This window comes from Taudactylus pleione, unplaced genomic scaffold, assembly GCF_031769625.1.
Source record: "Taudactylus pleione unplaced genomic scaffold, aTauple2 ptg000162l, whole genome shotgun sequence".
NCBI classification, from domain to species: domain Eukaryota; kingdom Metazoa; phylum Chordata; class Amphibia; order Anura; family Myobatrachidae; genus Taudactylus; species Taudactylus pleione.
The window spans coordinates 14,395,740-14,418,542 of NW_028284564.1; the positions used below are offsets into that span (position 1 = coordinate 14,395,740).

Below are 22,803 nucleotides of genomic sequence, written 5' to 3' on the forward strand. Positions count from 1 at the left end.
TTTGCTCTAAAACTTGGAATTGCAGTATAGATAATAATTGTGGGCCTGATTCTGAGTGACACACAGCTCTGTATATAGCCACATCTAGAGAATTTAGCAAACAGTCCATTTGGGAATGGGATCCCGGCTGTCAGAATCCCGACACTGGCATCCCGACAGGGCTAGCATACAGACACTTGTTGTTCAGCGTGCTAACCCTCCCCCTCTCCCTACCCTAACCCTCCCTCCCCGGTGTCTAACCCTAACCTCCCCGTCTAGTGCCTGAACCTAACCTCCCCCTCCCCGCACCATAAACCTCCCCACTTAGTGCATAACCCTAACCCCTAAACCTAACGCTAACTCCCCCCCCCCGCCCACCCTGCTACTTATCTTCGGTATCCCGGTGGTTGGAATGCCGGCATCGGTATTGTAAGAGGAGTCGGAATTCCGGCGCTGGTAATATCAGCACCGGCATCACGGCCGCTGGGATACTGACTGTATCCTGTAACTAAGTTATACATCTCTCTCTATATCTGTGCAAGTCAGAAGCATCCGGCTGTATCTCTCAGTCTGTGAACTGGGTGTTTCTGTACGGCAGCTGGACTGGTACTTTATGGATGTAGGCAAGAGAATCATTTTCTGGGAGTGTCGTGGGCGTGTATTTGAGTTCCATGCTATTCGGAGGAGTACATATGACGAAGAGGCACCTGTTTCTGATGGATCTCTTACACACAGCATTGGTTAGATTTAAGTGCTGATACTAACAATGGTGGCCGCTGCTGTGGATGGAAAACAGTGGGTGTAGCTATATACATATGTCAGGACAGCTGCATTAGCACTCTGGTATCCGCGGTCACTTTGCGTGAGACTCAGAATCAGACTGTATGTGGAAACGTGTTAGGAAGGAGGTGGGTGGCAGTCGCTCTAAGCTGGATTAACATGGGGAGCAGGATGTCCAAGTTATCGGGAATGACATGCATGATGCGTTCCATACGATAAATTTACAATATGTTGCTGATAGTGATGAATAAGGATAATTTATTTCAGTTTGGTTTTCAGTAGGGCAGGAAGTGTGAGGAATGGGTATAATAGTAATATATACAGGGGGCATTTGAACATCAACATTGTACAAGTAATACAGAGATGTGAAGAGTAATAAACGTGCCTAAATAGTAGATATTGGTAAAACACGACCTATGGCACTGTAAAGCGTAGGCTGAGCTCCGTGTAATCTGGAAAGAGCCGCAAACAAGAAAGGTAACTACCATACAACGTAAGGCCCTCATACATCAGCAATCGATTGTGGCAATTCTGCAATTTGCAATCGATTGTCTATAAAAATCTGCAATGTATGGGGTTCATAGATCGCTGATTGCAACCAAAAAGTGATTGGAATTGGTAAATCAGGTTTTGCAACATGTTGGATTCCACAGATCAATTGGGGCTGTAGATTGCTAGTGTATGGACATGATCAGCAGATTTGCAGACCATTACCAGTAAAATTATGGGCCTTTCAGAATTGGAAGATCTCTGATGAAAATGATCTGCAAATCACTGAAAAAATTCTGTAATGTATGGGCGCAGATTGCTAGATTGGGAAATCCTAAAATTGGGCAACAAATCTTCAAATTGTTCAATTGTTACTTTCAGATTGCTGATGTATGGGGGCCTTAATTACTTTGCAGCGCAGCTTGTATATACTATAGACATGTACCATATACCATATTATACATATTGGCCTATGTAGTTATTCTAATTGTATAGTTCCTGATACCCCAGTTGTGTCCTTAGATTCTAGTGACCTCATTTATGAAGCGCACTGGAAGCACACACAACAAAATGCCTTGGGTTTGTACCCGTGTTCCCAGATGGTTTGCTCAACACACATCAAGGTGCATGCCTTTCTCCAGGGACACATTTGCAAAGTAAAAGTGCTTCTAAGTGTGCAAAGAAAAAATATGAGATATGGTAAGAACTTACCTTTGTTATCTCTATTTCTACGAAGTCCATAGGGTTCCACAGGATACCTTGGGGTATAGGTGTGACGTCAGTCATCGGGCACCATAGAGTTAAGCTTTCAGCCTCCCAGGATGCACTAGTGTCCCCCTCCTATACCCCGCCCCCGAGCCAAGGCACCTCAGTTAGTTACCAAGCCATAGGCTGGAGGAGGAGAAGGAAGAGAGAGAAAGAAGATCTGGATACACACAAGAATCACACTCTCACCAGAGGGAGACGGAAAAACTGGTGACCAGAACAAAGCCCATCTGCAGCACAGGTGCGACAGGGCGGGAGTCCTGTGGAACCCTATGTACTTCGTAGAAATAGAGATAACAAAGGTGAGTTCTTACCATATCTCATATTTTCTACTTCAGGGTCCATAGGGTATCCACAGGATACCTTGGGGATGTCCCAAAGCAGTATCCTTTAAGGGTGGGGACGCTCCTGTGCTGAAAGGAGAATCCGCCGCCCGAAGGAAGCATCCTGAGAGGCGAAGGTATCAAACCTGTAATACCTCATGAAGGTATGGACAGAGGACCACGTAGCAGCCTTGCAGATCTGGACTGCAGAGGCACCACGTCGAGCTGCCCACGAAGGACCCACAGACCTAGTGGAATGAGCCTTCAAAGAAGGAGGAACCGGCAGACCTTCATGAAGATAAGCTTCAGAAATAGCCATACGGATCCAGGCTGCCAAAGTTTGCTTTGAAGCAGGCCAACCCTTTTTACGGAAGCCATAGAGGACAAACAAGGCGTCCGACTTCCTAAACGAAGAAGTGCGGTCAACATAAGTCCTTAAGGCCCGCAGAACATTCAAAGTGGCCTCACTCACTGAAAGGCCAGGTGAGTTAAAGGCCGGAACAACTATTTCCTCGTTAACATGAAACTGGGAAACAACTTTGGGAAGAAATTCAGGCCGAGTGCGGAGTACTGCCCTGTTCCCATGAAAAATCAAGAAAGGGGGTCTACAAGAAAGAGCCCCTAAATCAGAAACACGTCTGGCCGAAGCTATGGCCAGAAGGAAAACAGTCTTAGCTGTTAGCCATTTAAGATCCACTGAGCCCAGTGGTTCAAACGGCGGTCCCTGGAGAGCCCTCAGGACCACAGCCAAATCCCAAGGCGCCACAGGTGGAACAAAGGGCGGCTGAATGCGGAGAACACCTTGCATAAAGGTGCGCACATCCGGGATTGTAGCAATCCTACGGTGAAACCAGACAGACAGGGCCGAAACCTGTACCTTCAAAGAAGCAAGGCGAAGCCCATGATCTAGTCCCGCTTGTAGGAAGGCGAGTATCAGAGACAGACGAAACTCCCATGGTGCATAACCTCTCGCTCGACACCACTGGAAGAACGTATGCCACACGCGATGGTATATCCTCGCGGAAGACGGTTTCCGAGCTCGTAACATGGTACGCACTACAGAGCTGGAAAACCCCCTGGACCTCAACATGGCTGTCTCAACAGCCACGCCATCAAAAACAGCCGAGTCAGGTCTGGGTGAAGACAAGGACCCTGCGACAGAAGGTCCGGTCGTAGCGGCAACCGCAGAGGACTGTCCACGGACAGACCCTGAAGGTCTGAGAACCAGTGCCGTCTGGGCCACGCGGGTGCTATCAACAGGAGCGTCCCTCCTTCCTGTTTGAATTTACGGATTACCCGTGGAAGAAGGGAAACCAGAGGAAACAGGTAAGCGAACCAGAACGTCCACCGGACTGACAGAGCATCCACCAGAGACGCCTCTTCGTCTCTTGTGCGAGACCCGTACACCGGCAACTTGTTGTTGTGCCGGGACGCCATGAGGTCGATCTCTGGAAGACCCCACTTGTCCACCAACAGTTGAAAAACGTCCGGGTGCAGGGACCATTCCCCCGGATGAATGTCCTGGCGACGTAGAAAGTCCGCCTCCCAATTTAGCACTACCGGGATGAAGACAGCTGATATGACCGGAAGATTGCGCTCCGCCCACACCAGGATCCGAGACACCTCTACGAGAGCCGCCCGACTTCGGGTTCCTCCTTGCCGGTTTATGTAGGCCACGGTGGTAGCGTTGTCCGTCTGGACCTGCACTGGGCGACCCTGGAGAACCCGATGTGCCTGCTGGAGAGCATTGAAGCCCGCACGGAGTTCCAAGATATTTATTGGAAGTTCCGCTTCTAGTCCACCTGCCCTGGAACAAGTGTGGACCTGAAACTGCTCCCCAGCCCCGAAGACTGGCGTCCGTTGTCAACAGGACCCAATTTGGTACCCAGAACGGACGTCCCTTGCTGAGATGGGTCGTCTGCAACCACCAGGCAAGGGACAGGCGAACCTCCGGGGTGAGCACTATCGTCTGGGACTTTAGAGACTGAGGCAGCCCGTTCCACTTGGACAGGATCAGGTGCTGCAGAGGTCTGGAGTGAAACTGGGCATATTCCACCATGTCAAACACCGACACCATGGAGCCCAGTAACCTCATCGCCGAGTGTAGAGACACCCGGCGGCTGTGCAGACAACTACGCACCCTCGACTGTAAAGCAGAGACCTTTTCCCCGTCACAAAGATCCTTTGCTGTCCCGAGTCCAATAAGGCTACGAGGTGCAGAATCCGCCGAGACGGGATTAGAGTGGACTTCTGCCAGTTTATTAACCAGCCGTGCCGTTGCAGTAGTGCAATGGTCAGATCCAAGTGGCGCAGAAGGAGCTCCGGAGATCCTGCCACTAATAAAAGGTTGTCCAAGTACGGCAACATGTGGACTCCCTGCAGCCGCAGAGAGGCCGCCATGACCGCCATCACCTTGGTGAACACACGCGGTGCTGTCGCCAGGCCAAATGGCAACGCCCGAAACTGAAAGTGGTCGCTGCGGATTGCAAACCTGAGGAACTGTTGATGGTGCAAAAGAATAGGGACATGCAGGTAAGCGTCCTGTATGTCCAATGACACCATGTAGTCCCCAGGTTCCAGCGCCAGAATTATGGACCGTAGGGTCTCCATCCAAAACTTCGGCACCCACAAAGACTTGTTGAGAGCTTTGAGGCTGAGAATCGAACGATACGACCCATTGGGTTTCTGCACCAAAAAGAGATTGGAATAGAAACCCTGGCCCCTCTCGGAGAATGGAACAGGCACTATAACTCCAGCCTGGAGCATAGTGTGCAAGACCTTCCGCAGCTCCGTGGCCTTGTTCCGGTCTGATGGTAGACCCGTGGTGAAAAATCGAGCCGGGGGTCTGTGCCGGAAAGAGAGGGCGTACGCGTGGGAGACCACCTCGAGAACCCAAGTGTCTGTCGTGGTGACCGACCAACACTGGGCAAACTGCAGCAGGCGGCCTCGGGATCCCCCAAAGGGAGGCCCGGACCGTCAGGCCGCAGGCTTGTCATCTGGCTTAGGGGCCGGACGTCTGGTACTCCATGCCTGCTTCCGGGGCTTGGCCGATTTCTTGGGACCAGCCTGCCGGGGAAAAGACTGTGGTTTGGGCCTGCCCTGGGCCCTATAAGACCGAAAGGACGATGGTCCCGAACCAGAAGGAACAGCGGCCGACGGGAGACATGCCGATTTGGCTGCCGCCAGCGTGGCCACAATCTTGTGCAGATCTGGACCGAAAAGAACTTCTCCGTTAAAGGGCAACGCCTCCAAACCCTTTTTGGAATCAGCGTTCGCCTTCCAGGATCGCAACCACAAGGTGCGACGAGCAGCCACCGCTGCTGAAGAAATTCGAGACACCAGGGTACTAATGTCTAAGGCCGCCTCGTTGATATAAGTGGCCGAATCACGGAGATTACCAATCAACTCCGCCTGTTCAGCCGGACAGTCGGAATCGAAGGACGCCTCCAACGAATCCGCCCAGCGCTCCATAGCTCTGGCAACCCAGCAAATGGCCATAGCCAGCCGCGCTGCCCCCCCCGCAAGGGAATAAGCGGACTTCAGGCAGATCTCCACCTTGCGGTCCGTAGCATCCTTAAGGGAGGACATGGATGGCATTAGCAATGTGGCACTATGGACAAGACGTGTCACATGAGAATCCACCTGTGGAGGGGATTCCCACTTAGCAAAATAATTATCCGCGAACGGATAAGCCACCGCCAGGTGCCTCTGCGGTTGGTATACTTGGATTTAGCCGCTGGGGGAACTTCGTCCTCAATCACCAAGGCTGTGCGGACTGCCCGAATAAGTCCAGGGATATACACCTTGGACCTAGCCTCTGTGTCCTTAGTATGGAGAGGTTCCTGATCGTAAGGATCCAGAATCTCCCCATCATCAGACGTCCCCTCGTCATCCTTATAAGGAGCCGACAGAGACGCCACCGGCCGTTTATGTGGCCGCATCACAGCCTCCCCCTGCAACACATCCGACAAGTGCTGTACAGAACTCGTCAGGGAGTTAACCCATGCCGGCTCCTGAGAAACCGGGAGAGGGGATATAGGGAGACTGCGGGGTACCACCAATTGTCTTGGGAAACCCTGCATGGGTGACGACACCACCGATTGCTGGGACAAACCCATCTGCGTAAACGCGGGTTGCGGAGCTAACTGGCCCACTAAGGTTGTAAGCGCCTGAGCGAAACAAGCCCAGGGCGGCTCCTGTGCCGGTGCTGTAACCGTAATAGGCCGCGCCATTGACAAACACTGCCGGCAGAGGCCCTCCGCGCTACCCTCCCCCTCCGCTAAAGGTACTTTACACGTAGTACACTGTAGCCGGAGAGGAAAGTCACTTTCAGACATGATGGTACAAAGTATGTGACCCCTCTCACCAATTGTTTTTAAAAAGGCGAGAGACCACCCTGCAGCACCGCACCGCAAGGGCTTTAGCAGAAAGAACAGGGACAGTAATAAAGCTGACAGTCAGAAATGGAAAGTACAGGCAGCAGCGCTAGCACAGTCACATACAATGCAAAGAAACTCAATTCCTGCACTAACCAGCGCTGATAAATCAACTACACAGACACAGAGTCTGGTAGGACACAGCACTGCATACACAGACCTGGACCAAATCGGAGGAGAGGTATGCGGGGGGACCCAGACCACGATGCCTCTGAATCCAGGCTTCCAGCAGCGTTCACCATGCGTTGTTAAGATGGCCGCCGAGGAGCTTAGAGGAGGCTGGCCTGGGGGAGGAGCGCTGCCACAGGGCCAGTCGGCAGTGTGCAGAGAGGGCTATGTGCAGCGGGGGAGGCGCCGGCTGTGAGACAGGGAAGGCGCGCTCCCCTGGCATGCATTTAACCCCCGGGATGCCGCAGCGCTACCGCTCTGCTGCGGTCCGCTGTCCCAGGGGGGTAGTGGAAGCGCAGGTTATATACCTGGCTCCACGCTGCAGCCAGTCCCCAGGGAGCCCCCTGCCTGGGGACTCTGGACCATGTAACAGCGGGGACCCACCGCGGGACCCGCTGCTTACCTTGCTGTCCCCCTTGATTCCGGCCATGGTACGGAACATCTGGGGTCACCGCTAGCTGTGACCCCAGATGCTCACCAGCATCCCCGGATCGGTACCGGCGTTCTGGTACCGGCGGGGGTGTAGGGAAGACAGCATGGACGTCAGGACTGACTGTCCATGCTGTACATCCAGATGTGCAGCCACAGCTGCATGCAGAAAACTTCAGGGGCTCTTCTTAGCCCCCACTCCAACAGGTGCACCCGACTCCGGCCGGGCACCAAACTAAACTGAGGTGCCTTGACTCGGGGGCGGGGTATGGGAGGGGGACCCTAGTGCATCCTGGGAGGCTGAAAAGCTTAACTCTATGGTGCCCGATGACTGACGTCACACCTATACCCCAAGGTATCCTGTGGATACCCTATGGACCCTGAAGTAGAAAGCTAAAGTGTATATGTAATCAGTGGCCACACAAACACACAATTTAGCCTGTATAGGGGCATATGTATCAAAGCTTGATGTGAGATAAATTTGTGAGATATATATCACCAACCAATCAGCATCTAACTTACATTTTGCAGGCTGTGTTTAAGAAATGATAGTTTGAAGCTGATTGGTTGGTGATATATTTTTCATAATTTTATCGCACATCAAGCTTTGATACATATGCCCCATAGTTATGAGTGTCAATCACCTTTAATGGAAAAATGGGCTTGACTGAGATGTGGACTCAAGTTCTATCGCAGCTGCGATCTATCACGAAGATGAGATAATGAGTCGCTCACCATCCAGTGCTTAGACACCCACACATCTGCCGCTCATGCACAAAACTAGAAACAGCGGAAATAATGAATGCAGATCAGGCGGCCATCAGCGTTCTGAGTAAGTCTAAGCTGTTGCAGACATAGCCGGTCTCTACACACATAGAGGGTTCTGCTGCTGTGAGCAAGAAAGCAGTGGCTAATTTATGGGCACCCAGAAAACACTGTTTAAATGGTCTGACATAATCGCAATTCAATCGCTGTGCGTGCACAGTGCGGCTTACATGCATGTCCAATGGCAAACAATCGCTTGATCTGCATAAATATCAGCATTAAGTCTACATCTGAATTAGGCCCAATATACAGTAGCTCAGAGGTCCCCAAACACGGTTCTCAAGGCTCCCCAACAGCTCAGGTTTTAGAGATTTGCATGGTTGAGCACAGGTGATTTAATTAGTACCTCAGTCAATTTGATTTAACCACCTGTGCTCAACCATGGATATCTCTAACGCCTGAACTGTTGGGGAGCCTTGAGGACCGTGTTTGGGAACTGCTGCATTAGCTACTTATAATTCTAAAGCAAACTGCAAAGCATGACATGTCAAAGCAGTATTGGTGAACAGACATCCCCCAAACACACCTATCCACCAATCACAAAACACATCCCCCATAAAACACACCGCGCCTGCTCGACTCGCCAGATAGTTCAAAAGAATTTTATGTTAACTTAAAAAATAAATACAATGTTCATCCAAGAGACAGATGATATATAGTGGCAGTATTGTTTCTAGAATCTTAAAAATAGTCATGAAGCTGGGTTCAAAATATAAAAACCAGGAAATTCTTGTATTGTTTGCTATGGTTCATAAGTCACAATTAGGAGATTTCTACCAATTACATACTGTCAGCAAAACACATAGAAGCACAGTCAGCACTTGTTATGGAGGAAGCAGCAGAGGCAAAACTTACATTATCAGCAATAAACTACATCCAGTTATCTCCTGTGTGGCCTTTGGCTGCATGTAGAATGCTGAACTGTGACCACACTAAACTAATATGTGAGAAACTCAGAGACTGCACAATGGCTACCAGAGCATATATATATATATATATATATATATATATATATATATATATATATATTAGTGACAAATAGAAAATAACTAGTCACTAAAACAAATGCAAAGTGTACATTTACAGCTAGTTACAACAAGTGCTCCAAAGCAATCGGATCATTATGAGGCATGCTTAATCTAAGCTGAACAAGAACTGCACCCAGATGTCCGAACAGTTTTGCCTGAGACTTGGGATCAGGCCCTGTGTATGAAACCCTGCTGAATGAATTGTACAAGCTCAGTAATGAAACTTTTTTAAATTATCTTTTTAATATCTTGAAGCAATCTGAACTGGTCTTTCATAGATTTCACTCATCCTATTTTTAACACTGAGAAATTGGTAGTTGCAGTGATTTTGCTACATCTAGTGATTTCTTTTTTGAGGGAAGATATTTGTTTTTAATAGATTTAGCGATTAGCAGATACAGTTGTCAATCACAGAAACAAATAGCAATTTACTATTTCTGCAAATAAGTAAGACAGAGGTCGATCAAGTAGGAGCAAGGAGGGAAGATAGTTGTTGATGTGGAAATGCCAGCAAGTGCACATCAGCTTGGCCAGAAACTTGCGGATTCCAGTACACAGTCCTATGAACTGCAAACAAAGATCTGCGAGTTCTGAGACACTTTTAGGGCCGTATTCAACTTGAGGCGAAATGTCGGAATCGGCGATAATTTACGTCATTTTCGCCTATTTCCAATATCCCCGTATTCAATTTCATTGACTTTTTGCCGGTGCGAAAAGTCAATGTAAAAAAATGGGGATAATTTTTCGCTTGGCTTTAGCAGACGAAAAAAAGTGCAGAATTGGGGTTTAGGGGTGCAGGCTTAAAAAAATAGCCTGCACCTCTGGGAATGGTCCCTAAAAATTATCTGTGTTAAAAAAGTTTTTTTAAATAAATAGGGACATCCCAAAAAAATATTTGAAATTTTGGGGTTTAAAAAATATATAAATAGGGAACACACTTCTAAATTAGCGGAATGGAGTCCAGAGGGGTTCCCTTATATACGGCAGGTGCTTTCTTCATTGCGGGAGTAGCGGCAGGTGCATTTTTGCAGAATTTTTAAAAATCATTTATGAGACTTAAAAATATGCTTGCACCCATTTTCAAGTACCCCAAATTTGATGGGCATAGTTATTTTCCCCCAAAAAAACTTCTAAATGCTCTTCTGCATCACCTTCTTCAAAGACGCATTTATGCACCTGCTGCGGCTATTTAAAGACCCGACATTCTTCTGCAGGCAAAAACGGGGGTACCCATAATGATCCCCCAGGTCTGGACATCTTTAGGGGGTCCTACAATTATTTCCTGAAAATTCCTGTATTTTTTCGCAGATCAAAGTTTCGCCTTTTCCCGATTTCGCCTGCTTTGGAATTGAATACAGGGATTAGTGGGCACGCGCGTGATACTTTTCCGCCTGGAAAACAGGCGGAGGAGGCGAAAAGTCCAGCAGGCGAAAAGTCTGGACTTTTCGCCTCAAATTGAATACGGGCCTTACTGTGACGGATGGCCGTACTTGCTTGTAAATCGTATCCTGTATGGCTGACATTGACGTGCTCCTTCCTGCATCACATAACATACACAAATCTGTAGAGCACTGACCAAAACAAAAAGCTGCACACATATAAGGAATTTGCTCGCATTTGTGACTTGTGCATGCTTGTGATTGGTGAGGACAGTGCAGTCAGTGGTGATCGTACAATAAGGTATTGTTCTGGTAATTGTGAACAGATGCAGACCCACTAAAAGACGCATATACACCTGTTAGTAGCCGATGCAGGTGCCTGATGCTGCTGCAAGTACATGTTAATGATGATGACTCTCGCCAGCACTAGCTAGCCACTTCTGATTGGATGATTGTGAATTCACCTCTTCTTCATTAATCAACCAGTCTCTGCAGCTTCAAATGTGCCCTTAAAACGTAACTATTTATTAAAGTATACCTGCCCCCCGGATTACTCAATTCTGATCTCTCCAATCCTCCACTACATTCCCTACTCAGTTCCCCCTCCATCTGTTCTCCCCTTCCCCTTAATATGTAAGCTAATATGGGCAGGGCTGTATGCTCTCCCATATATACTTGCCTTCAGGGAGATTGTGAAAGCACCACCTATGAGTGCGGAAGTAAAGTGGGCGTGTACTGCTACATCTGAGAGGCGTGTCATAAAATTGATTTACAAACAAATGTAAATGAGCCCCAAAGCAGTTAGTAAGTTCTATTTGGTGATGAAAACACACTGATACTTTTCAGAAAATACATGTAGTCATAGGGATCATTGTGCCTTACAACCAATGCAGGGAAATGATACTAATGATCCCATTTTAAAGTATATATATCTGTTTTTATTTGTATATAACAGCTTCATAATGGGGGAAGGTGTAATCAGGGAGCTTGCTACTATTTCAGGGAGTCTCTCTGACAATCAGGTAGAGTTGTGAAGTATGTCTTAGGTACAGGATCACTGAGCATTGAATTGACTTGCTTTGGCATGCTGATGCTAGCTTCAGCGAGTTGCCCTACCCATGCCCCTGCAACCTGTCCTACCCAGTCTGTGACGCGTTATTTGGTATTTTGCTTAGTACGTATGCTGTGATCTGTCGTTGCATATTGTATTAATGCCCTAATACTCTGTCACGGGTTTCTAAGTATACGTTGTATGACACAGTGCACACTTTGTGGTGCCTTTAAAAATACAATTTAACATTAATACTTATGAGATTATGTTGGGTTTATGAATTGCATTAATAATAACAGTGGTAGAGTCTGGGAGAGAAATATTAATGGTTCATTCAGTCAGTAACATTTATTAGCATTTCATTTAAAAGTATCCACTGGGGACTGTAATAATTCTCATACAGCGATTTTCTACTAATCCAAATGAAAGGATAGCAAAAGCTTATAATCAGGGTTCTATTAAAAAATGACACATGGGGGTTTGGATCCAGATGGAAATTGCTATAAACAAGCCGACAAAAGGTGTAAAATATTACCTTTAGGTCTGATTAGACCAGATGGCCTGATTCAGACCCAGTCGCAAGTGCTGAGCGCTCGGAACCGGGTCGATGGTGGCCAAGAGCGCATGCGCACGATGGAGCCGGCTCCGTCGTGCGCATGCGCGAGACCCAGATAGCGACGGGCAATCCCTCGCTACGGGTCTCGTACCAAAGGGGGCGTGCTGTCGATGTTGAGTGACAGCACGCCCCCTTTGGTGGGTGGGCCGGGGGAGTCGCTGCCCAAACGGAGGCGTTCCCATGTGAATGGCTCAGTTTGGGGCCGGCCCCACTGACATCACGAGTAATGTCAGCGGGAGAGATTTCAGCTCTGTTTGAGCCGAAATCTCTCTGGGGCTTGCGGCAACGAGACCCTACCACAAGAGTCTCGTCGCAAGCCCGATGGTCGCGATGGTCTTGACCATCGCGACCATCTTCCTGGCCGCTTGCTATAGCTGTGGGTGGTCACCCAAAGCTATGTGAGCGGCCAGGAGGCCGTTCTTACAAAAAAATAGCCCGGCCCTGATTCAGAGCGAGCGCTCTGTCAGAGCGTCCGGCTCTGAATCAGGGCCATAGGCCCTCATTCAGAGCCGCTCGTTAGCGGCCGTACGCTCGTTCCGAGCGATGTTTGCACATCTGCGCATGCGTACGGTTTTTAGTACGCATGCGCGAACCAGTCAGTGCGGGCGAAAATCGTTTGTACGCTATATAGCGAGTGCCTGCTATTTTGAGTGACAGAATGAGGCGTATGTGGGTGGTAACAGGGGAAGGTGCTTGAAAATGGGGAGTGGAGATCCGAACGCAGGCGTGCTTAAAGGTCAAAACGGGCGTTTTATGGGTGTGTATATTTAAAACAGCAGCGTCATTGACCACGTCACTGGGTTATTTTAGAGCCAGAACTGCTCGCAAATTTGTGGTAGCAAACACCAACCACAAGAATAGCGAGCAGTTCATACGCTGGTCGATGTACTCGATTAATCTAATAAATAGCGGACATGACGTATGGTGCAAGCGGCCAGGGGGCGTTTTTAACAAATAAACGAGCGTATGTTTTGCTCGCTCGTTCAGACTTAGAGGTGTGAACAGACTGCAATGTGCGTACGGATCATTTGAATAGCCACCCCTTGTTTTTAAACGAACGACCGCAAATAGCGAACGGCTCTGAATGAGGGCCATAGTCCACTAACAGATGTAAATGGTTACCTTTAGCTCGGATTAGACCAAAGTCCTCAGAGTGTGGCAGAATTGGCAAAGATGGTCCCTTTCAGGTGGATGGTTTATTTCAATCAACCAAACAGCTATATAGACAGATATTGAAAAACTTTTCTTGTGCTTATGACCTGGTTGTGTGTAAGTGTATCTGGGGGTACACCTGATGTAAACCTGCGGCATATGTTACTTGTGCAGAATATGAGCGTAAGTATGCTATTATTATATGCTTCTTTTTAAAGCTTATTTTATGGAACCATATGAAGCTTAGTTATTATCAGCACCATAAACACAAAGGAAGATACACATGGGGGTAATTCAATTGTAAGCGATGCAGGCGATGTACCGTCAGAACGGCACGAAAACACCTGTAACGTAGGTACATTACAGACACAATATCGCTCATTTTACCTCAAATCCCCATATATGTTCAAAGTAAAATGAGTGATGTTCTTCCGTAATTATCTGTGATCTGTAAAGAATGAATTAAATTGCCCCAATAGGGTAAAACCAGTGGTGGATTTTAGTAAAATCGACCACTCCTCTGAGAGACCCCAGTCCCCAGCCCCACCACAGCAGCGGTTCCTACCTTCCTCCTGGGGCTGCTATAGTAAAAGCAGAAGTGGCTTCCATTGGAAGCACTTTCTGCTAATCACACTTCAGACAGGCAGTCCCAGGGGTAAGAGTTACCCTCCCTGGGGCCGCCATTAGCAGATAGAGCAGATAGATATAAGCAGCCCTATTCTGCTTCTAGGGGCTGCAGCTGATGCAACCCCTAGCAGCTGAAGCCGTTTTTATTGCGCATGCGTATGACTTGTGTGGGTTTGTTTCCCTGTTATTTTTTTGCACATATGCAATGGATAGGGGCCGGACTGCGGCCAAAGCAAAGGGATGCTGCAGCCTGGGCACCCCCTCCACAGGAAGCAGGTGAGAACCACCGCTGGCCTAGACTAATAACTGCTGTTATTTTAAGACATAAGCTGAGGTGCAGTTATCCCAGACATCCCTTCAGAATGTGACATATTCAAAGATGCTGTTTTAGTAATCTATGACTTTGGCCTATTTCCGAGATAATTCAGAGCCTATGGGCCTAACTCAGAGATGTACGCAATACTGATATTTACGCAGTTGAACGATTATCAGTAATCTACGTGTGTCTAAGTCGCACTGCGCATGTGTGAAAGTACATGTAGCTGCTCACAGCGACTTTTTACATAACAGTGTGATTGACAGACAGGGAGCATTTGGGGGAAGTAACGGAGTGGTGCAAAAAACGCAGGCGTGTCGTAACGGCTTTTAGGGCATCTGCGTTCCTGTATGCAAGAAAAATGGCTGTGGTGTCTCCCGTGACCATTCTGCTCGACCGAAAGGTTACTCAGAAGTTACTCATTGGCCGATCTGCGGCCAATGACGCGACTTTGTACACAGATGCTTGGATTGGAAAACCGTAGATGAGCGTCTCAATAATTTTTTAAAAATATATTTTTGCACAGCAGCTGCGTTCGGTATCGCTCCTGCAAAGGAATCAGAATACAACTCTGAATCAGGCCCTATTTTGGTATAATCCGGATTCCTTATAGGTCGTATAACATGTATGTACTACTAGATCTGTTACATACGGGGTATATTTACTAAGGTGCGGGTTTTTAGAAGTGGTTTTGTTGCCCATAGCAACCAATCAGATTCTACTTAACATTTATCTGGCACCTTCTAGAAGGTAATAGCTAGAATCTGATTGTTGCTATGGGCAACAAAACCACTTCTAAAAACCCTCACCTTAGTAAGTATACCCCAAAGATTACATTGCTATGTTTTTAGAATCAGATTTTTGAAACAGATATTCATGTAGGGCAGCACATATGGTGTAATGGTTAGCATTGCTGCGTCTCTGCACTGAGGTCATGGCCCTAACTTTATGACATTTGTATCCCTGTTCTTGTGCTCCGGTTTCCTCCCACTCTCCGAAACTATAATGGTAGGTTAATTGGCTTTCAACTAAAATTAACCCTAGAGTGCCAACCTGTGTGTGTCGTAGGGAACATAGGGCCTGATTCAGACCCACTCGCGAGCGGCTGTACGCTCGCAAGTGGGTCGATGGTCTGCACTGAGCATGCGCATGACGGAGGGAGCTCCGTCGTGCGCATGCGCCAGACACGACGAGCGAAGGACTTTCCTTCGCTCGTTGTGTCCGATCAAAGGGGGCGTGCTGTCAATGTTGATTGACAGCACGCCCCCTTTGGTGGGCGTGCCTCCCTGACGGGGGCGTTCCCACGGGAACGCCTCCCGTCAGAAGCCGGCCCACTGACATCACTAGTGATGTCAGTGGGAGTGATTTTGGCTCTGATAGAGCCAAAATCACTCCGGAGCTTGCGGTTGAAAACCTCAACCGCAGGCTCCGGCTCGCAATTTCGATGGTCGCGATGGTCACGACCATCGCGGCCATCAAAATGCACGCTCGTATAGCCTGTGGGTGGTGACCCACAGCTATACGAGCGTCCAGGAGGACGCTCCATGAAAAAGGAGCCCGGCCCTCATGCAGAGCGTGCGCTCTGCTCAGAGCGTACGGCTCTGAATGAGGGCCATAGACTGTAAACCCCACTGGGGCAGGGACTGATGTGAATGGCTACATAAATCTCTGTAAAGCGCTGCAGAATATGTGTGTGCTATGGGCCTGATTCGCTAAGGATCGCTATTCTGCTTATATGCACGCAACGCAGTTGCTAATATCAGCGATGCTATATAAATGTTTGAATCGCAGCCTGACATAAGGACGCCCACTTCCCCTTACTCACATCGGTATACTATGACAACATAGCGAAACAATCAGCAACATCGGACCCATACACACAATTAAGGCAGGTCAGACCTCACTCAGGAATTGCTTACTTCAGCGCATGCTATGAGGCCTCAGGCTATGTATGGTACCGCAGTGGCTAGTTTATGCACACCCCTGCAACACCATTTAAACGCAATGGTACGCCAGCACTCGCCCGACCCCCCCCCATCACCACCCATAAACGGCACTTCCTGTCGATCACTGTGCCATGGGTCTGCGTATCTTCTGTGATCGCAGTTCCGTTCGCAGCGGCCGTTTCACGCTCTGCAACAATCGGCCAATTGCATGCGCATAAGCAACTGTGATCCTTGCTGAATCAGACTCTAAATAAATAACTGGTGATAAATAATAAATAAATGTAGCATATACCACAGACAGGTTGTGTAAATAGCCTGAAAACTATTACTACACAAATTTTAAAGTGAAAATGAGAAAGTAAAATTCTGGATGCAATAACATTGTAGTGGAGGCGCACAGAATCTGTAAAAGATAGAAGGCTAACACCATTGTTCTCTGGAAAAAATGTGTTGACCACTCGGTCTCACAGACAATGATTTGTGTTAACATTTGAATCATCAGATCTGAAACATTCACTACACAAGAATGGAATGCATTGTCAAGGCCTTACCTAATTACTTTATCATACAGTAGATCCACTAGAAATCACTTTACAGTAGAATACCCACTCTCAGTGATTCAGGACTGTTTTGTCTCCGTCTGATCACATGACTTTTCTTTAACCCACCTCCCACTGAAAAACATTTAAGGTGGAACTGGAAATACATCACAATCACAAATTCTTCAGTAGAACCTAGCTAGCTGTGGTTCAACATCTTTCAGAGTGTAATATTCACAATTCAAAACATAAAGGCTTAATGCATTAACTACATAAAAGAAAGAAATGTGGCAAACAAAAAAAAAAGTCTATGAAAATATAATACATAAAGTAGATAATTTCACACATTTTTAGAATATTTGTAGCATCTGCGATATAAATATGCTGCAAAGCAGGGCTTCCGCCAGTTCACTGTTATGAAATCTAGAAAAGGTGTATGAGTACTTTTCTGGAAAATACTCTATTTCCTGATGTTGATACAGCTGCATGTCGCACCCCCATTTATTGCATTACCCTAGAGGCAAGCACAGCACTCCGGCAGCTTCTGGGCTGCCCCCAGAGACCTCCCTGCTTTGTAAGGACGCCGTACACATGCGCATGGCATCCATTCAGTTTAACCAGCACCCAGGCTCTGCATAGCAGAGCAGAGCTGTGTTGGTGCCAGTGTCCTCCAATCTCCTGACCGACACTCTGGCCCACAGGTGTAACAGCTGGACAGTGCCCGCAATACATGGGACCTGTGACTTTATGCTAATGCAGCTACAAAATCCTTCCCTGGTGTACATCGGTGCATCTAAATGCAAGGTCTGAGATGTCACTCACTCTAGTGCACCAGCCCTATGGTAGGTGCAGGTTCTCCATCTGAGTATGGGCTCCTATGTGAGCGGCAGTGCTTCTCTATATGGAACCGCTTCAGCGACACACCTGACAATTTTACACAAGTCCCAACATCTCTGTGTCTTTTCCGCCACCTGTTACCTTTCAGTCACATTTCTTCTAAATTTGTTTGACGACTCTGTACAAACAAAATCAGGACGCATGCCCAGTGTGCCTCAGATGCTTACAGGGTTCTGACATATATAGGGGCATGGGGTGGTTCAGAGGCAATATAAAGGGGCATATGGGGGCTCTGGGCTGGCATATGTGTGCATTAGGGGGCCCTGAGGCATATATAGGTGCATGAAGTGACTCTGAGTTGCCATCAGAAATGATGGGGCAACGGCCCCCAAACACACCAGACACTTACCGTAGTTTCCTCAGTCTTCTCCTGTTCTGGCTGCTCCTCAGTCCGCACACACCGCAGCTCCGCTTTCATTCAGTGGTGCGGCATGACGTTATGATCTCATGTCGCGCCGACTAACAAGGAAAACTTTATTGTACGGGCGGAGCGAGAGGGCGGCTGGGTGTGATACTGCCACTGTTTGCTGTTTTTTTTTTCTTCACTTTATCACTTCAGTATTCCCCTATAGGCTGGCCATACCCCACTGGCACAGTTCAGGACAGGAGGGGCGCTATGACATTCACTTTCTCCGGGCGCCATGGTTCCGTGCTACTCCTCTGAGTATGTCCAATAATTTTTGAGATGTAGCCCCTCAAACACCATGCCCCCATCTCATGAATTGCCTATAGGTTTATTTGATTCAACCCAGTGCTCGAAGTGGTAATTTAGAGGTGGGGGTATGGAGATTGAATCTCCCCCCCCCTATGGGCCCCTGCTTCCATATCACTCCATTGTACTTCTAACCCCCCCCCACACTTCTCCCTGCCTGCTCCCCTCTCTCACACCCTGCCCTTACTGATTCCCTCTCTCTTTCACCCCCTACAATAGCTAGCCTGCCTCTGTCTGCCCCTCTCTCTATTCCCTTTCTCACACCCTCCCCTCTCTCTAATTCTGTCTTACCTGCGCTGCTGGAGTGGAGCCACCGGGATCCTCGGGTCTTCCCTCCAGTTTATCTGGCTCCGCTGCGAGCCAATGAGAAGCTGCCATTTGGCAGCTTCTCATTGGCGCCGCTGCGAGCCAATGAGAAGCTGCCATTTGGCAGCTTCTCATTGGCTGGCGGCTGCGAGCCCTGCAATTGGCTGGCGGCCGCGAGTCCCGCGATTGGCTGGCGGCTGCGAGCCTCGTGATTGGCTGGCAGCCATCCAGTACGTGGTGCTTACAGTGCAGCCGGGACCAGGTACTTTGTCCCGGCTACATGTCAGCGCCTCCACTGCCCCGATTGAGATGTGTCCCCTGCGGGACACATCTTAACACATTGCCGCCGCTTTTCCAGCGCTGGGATCCCATTCTGGATCCCAGCGCTGGTGCATTCTTTTCTACATCTAAAATGAAGTGGGGCCGGGAAGTGGCGGTATGTCATACCGCCGTATACTGCCCCACTTCGACCACTGATTCAGCCTTAATATAAGGGCATGACCGTGACGTGCGGTGAGGTAAATGGCTGGGGAGGCACTGGCTAGTATCAGAGCCAGATTTACAGATACATATAAGCAGGACCGGATTAACCAGGAAGGGGGGTATTGGGGCGAGAAGGGGCAATCGTCCCAGGGCCCCCACACATAAAGGGACCCCACACCCACCAGGGTTAAAGTGGGCTGGAAAGGGAGATGGAACCTGTTCCGCCTCCCCCTGGCCCACCTCAGCCCGGCGCCCCAGAGAGGCTCCATTTGCCTGGTGTCCACTGAGATTTTACCAGCGGGCACCAAGCTCCTTCCTCGCAGCCGGTGGCTGGAGCTCACTCCTGAGTTACGGCTTCCGGCTCCCGCAGTGTGCACTATGGGAGAGACGTTATGTCATGACGTCTCTCCCATAGTTCAGAAGAGCAGCCAGACAGGCCAGACGGCAGCATATGTGGGAGCTGGGCTTAAGGTAAGTATTAGTTTTTTGTTTGTTTTGCAACAATTGGAGGCATTACTTAGGGGGCACTACTACTGGGGGCATTACTCAGGGGACTCTACTACTGGGGGCATTACTATTGGGGCAATACTACAGGGGGCAATACTATTGGTGGCACTACTACAGGGAGCATTACTATTGGGTGCTTTACTACTGGGGGCATTACTCTGGGAACATTACTACTGGAGGCACTACTACTAGGGGCATTACTACTGGGGGCATTAATATTGGGTCACTACTACTAGGGGCATGACTACTGAGGGAACTGCATAAGGGGCACCACTCCTGGGGGCACTACTACTGGGGGGCTCTGCATAAAGGGCACCAATATTGTGGGCTCTGCATAAGAGGCACTACAACTGTGGCCACTGACACTACTGGGGGCACTGCATAAGGGCCACAACTACTGTGGGCTCTGCATAAGGGGCACTACCACTGTGGGCACTGCCACTACTGGGGGCACTGCATAAAGGGCACCACTACTGGGGGCACTGCATAAGGGGCACCACTACTGGAGGCACTGCATAAGGGGCATTGCCACTACTGGGGGCACTGCATAATGGGCACCACTACTGGGGGCATTGCATAAGGGGCACTACTACTGTGGGCATTGTGTATAAGGGGCACTACTGTGGGCATTGTGTAAAAGGGCACTACTGTGTGTCATAACATGAATAAGGGAACATGAATAACATGAATAAGGGACAATAGTACTATGGGGTGTAATGTGGATAAGATTGCGCAACCAACTGGTAATATTTCATGTGAGTGCCTATATCTGTGTTTTTTTTTCCTGTGGGTGTATATTGTATGTATTTTTTCTTGTGTGTGCCTGAAGTTTGGTTTCTTTGTGGAGACAGTGCTAAAAGTGATGTCACTCGCTAAAGGGATTATATCCTCCTTTCAGTATCTAACAAACAGCGCTAAGCTTAGGTTATTGCTGTTTGTCAATGTACCGCTTACGAGCGTTACGGTCCCAATTGCGGATACCCCCATTTCGTCCACATTTTTAGTAGGGGCCCCCACGTTTGTTGCCGAGGGGCGACCACAGTCCTTAATCCGGCTCTGCATATATGAACCTGCGGGTTGATGTGGACATTATACAAAAGTGCAGCAGTATATACTGCTGGAAAACTGGTGCATTTTGACCAGGGATGTGCAGAAAAGATAGACAGGGTCGGCAGTGTCTCACCTGCTATATAGCTTTGACTATAAAAATGATTAGAATAATACAAAGAAGATATTTATAATATTTTATTTAATTTTTATAGTCAGAACTTTGGAGTATACCTAGGTATGACAGGAAAGGCTCTGCAAACCTGTCTCACCTGACTGCACACATATATAGGTTTAATTGTAAAGTCCCTTTTGAGGTCCTTCTTTTCTAAATACAAGCAGCCTGTCTTAAGACGTCCACTAATGCACGTCATCTCCAGGAAATGTATGCAGCCATCGGTACCATCGAGTACCATCGGATGCGACCGTAGCGATTGTGGTTGACCATACCCTGCCCGCGCCTAGGACATCCGGCTGCCTGCTACTGCAATTATCTTGTGAATGACAGGCCCAGCCGGGTACCCACTCCTATCTGCATGACGCCCACTACAACCCCCGCTGCAGCACAATAGATCCCTGAAAGAGGCCCTAGGAACACCCATAGAAGTATCTATAAGGGGCTCTATTGCCCAGTTAAAATCTCCCCCAAGCACTAGGACTCCTTCAATATGCAGTTCTACTAATTCTAGAGCCTATTGCAAAAAAGGCGTCTGTCTCTGGTTAGACAGATACAAATTGACGAAAGTGTATTTTTGATGAGTAATAGTAGTTTTTACCAGTAACCCCCTTCCATCTCCTAGAGGAATCTCAGTTGTGTTTTCGAGTCTAAGATGTTTAGAGAAAAGTATGGCTACTCCCCGGGCTTTGGCACCTGTAATATTATTTTAAAAACCAAAGGGAAGTGTCAAGAACATAAATTTGGGGCTACTCCTCTCTTAAAGTGGGTATCCTGTAAAAAGGCAATGTCTACCTTATCTATATGTAGTGTGTGTGCAGAAATTGAGTCCTTGTACGTTATTAGAAAACAGTGTTAACTTAGCCATAGTAGAAGGAGGTGGGATAACACATAACACATCTTCAATGATGAATAGTTTCTCAATCTCACTCCATGGAATGTGATTCTTTTCAGGGTCCGTTACCTGTGCAAGATATTCTCTATATAAGAAAACGGGAAGGAAAAAACACGGGGGAAGAAAGGGGAGGACATACATACATACATTGTTTAGAAAACATTGAAAATAAAAAACAGAAACAGAAATGCTCTGCACAATAAGCCATGGAATCCAAATATTATGGACCCATGTTCATCTTGTATACAGCAGAGAAGGAGGCATAGGAGGGTACTAGTGGACACAACACATAGCAGTTATTCTCATTAGATAAAGTCCAAGAAGTGGCCAATATACCTAAACCTTAAACATCAACCTGTAAAACATGCAGCACTTAAGAAACGTGCTAAACATGAAGAACATCCAGTTAACTAAATCTGGCATGAAAATACGAACTCAGGCTACTAAACAAACCCAGAACCTTCAGATTGCTAAAAGTAGCAAAAATAAGGACATACAAGTAAATTAGGAGTTTTGTATAGTACCGAATTGTAGAAAAAGAAAGGATACAAAAAAGCTTCTCGACTCCATCTCAGGTGTTGTTAGGAGCCGTATCGGTTCGTTGACGAGGTCTTCTCCTTGAATTACGAGCCATATTCCACTGTTCCCTACGCAGAAGAATTAACACATTTGAGGCCAGAGGATCCAGCCAGTTTGGAAGTGTAAGGGGTGGTAGCTCCAAAGCAGAGCAGAATTTTTGTACATCTTCATATTCTTGTAATGTATATAGTGTTCCCTCGTGAGAGGACGTAGAAGACGCCTCTGTTGGAGTGTATGCCATGACCTTAGTGAGAGGACGTAGAAGACGTCTCTATTGGACTGTATGCCATGATAAATCCTGGAATATCTGGATTGCATTGCCATTAAAGTCAGTCTCTGAAGCCTGTCTGGCCT

The 22,803-nt window shown here is 48.0% G+C and overlaps 1 protein-coding gene across 1 annotated transcript in view; it reads right to left on the reverse strand.

Annotated features, from left to right (window-relative positions):
* The window catches only part of TCN2 (transcobalamin 2), a 63,253-nt gene extending 46,291 nt beyond the window's left edge, over positions 1-16,962 (reverse strand). Inside the window, exon 1 of the mRNA XM_088475140.1 lies at positions 16,861-16,962. The gene's annotated coding sequence lies outside the window, so the exon portion shown is untranslated. The remainder of the gene's footprint in view (positions 1-16,860) is intronic.
* Between the last annotated feature and the right edge of the window lie 5,841 nt (positions 16,963-22,803).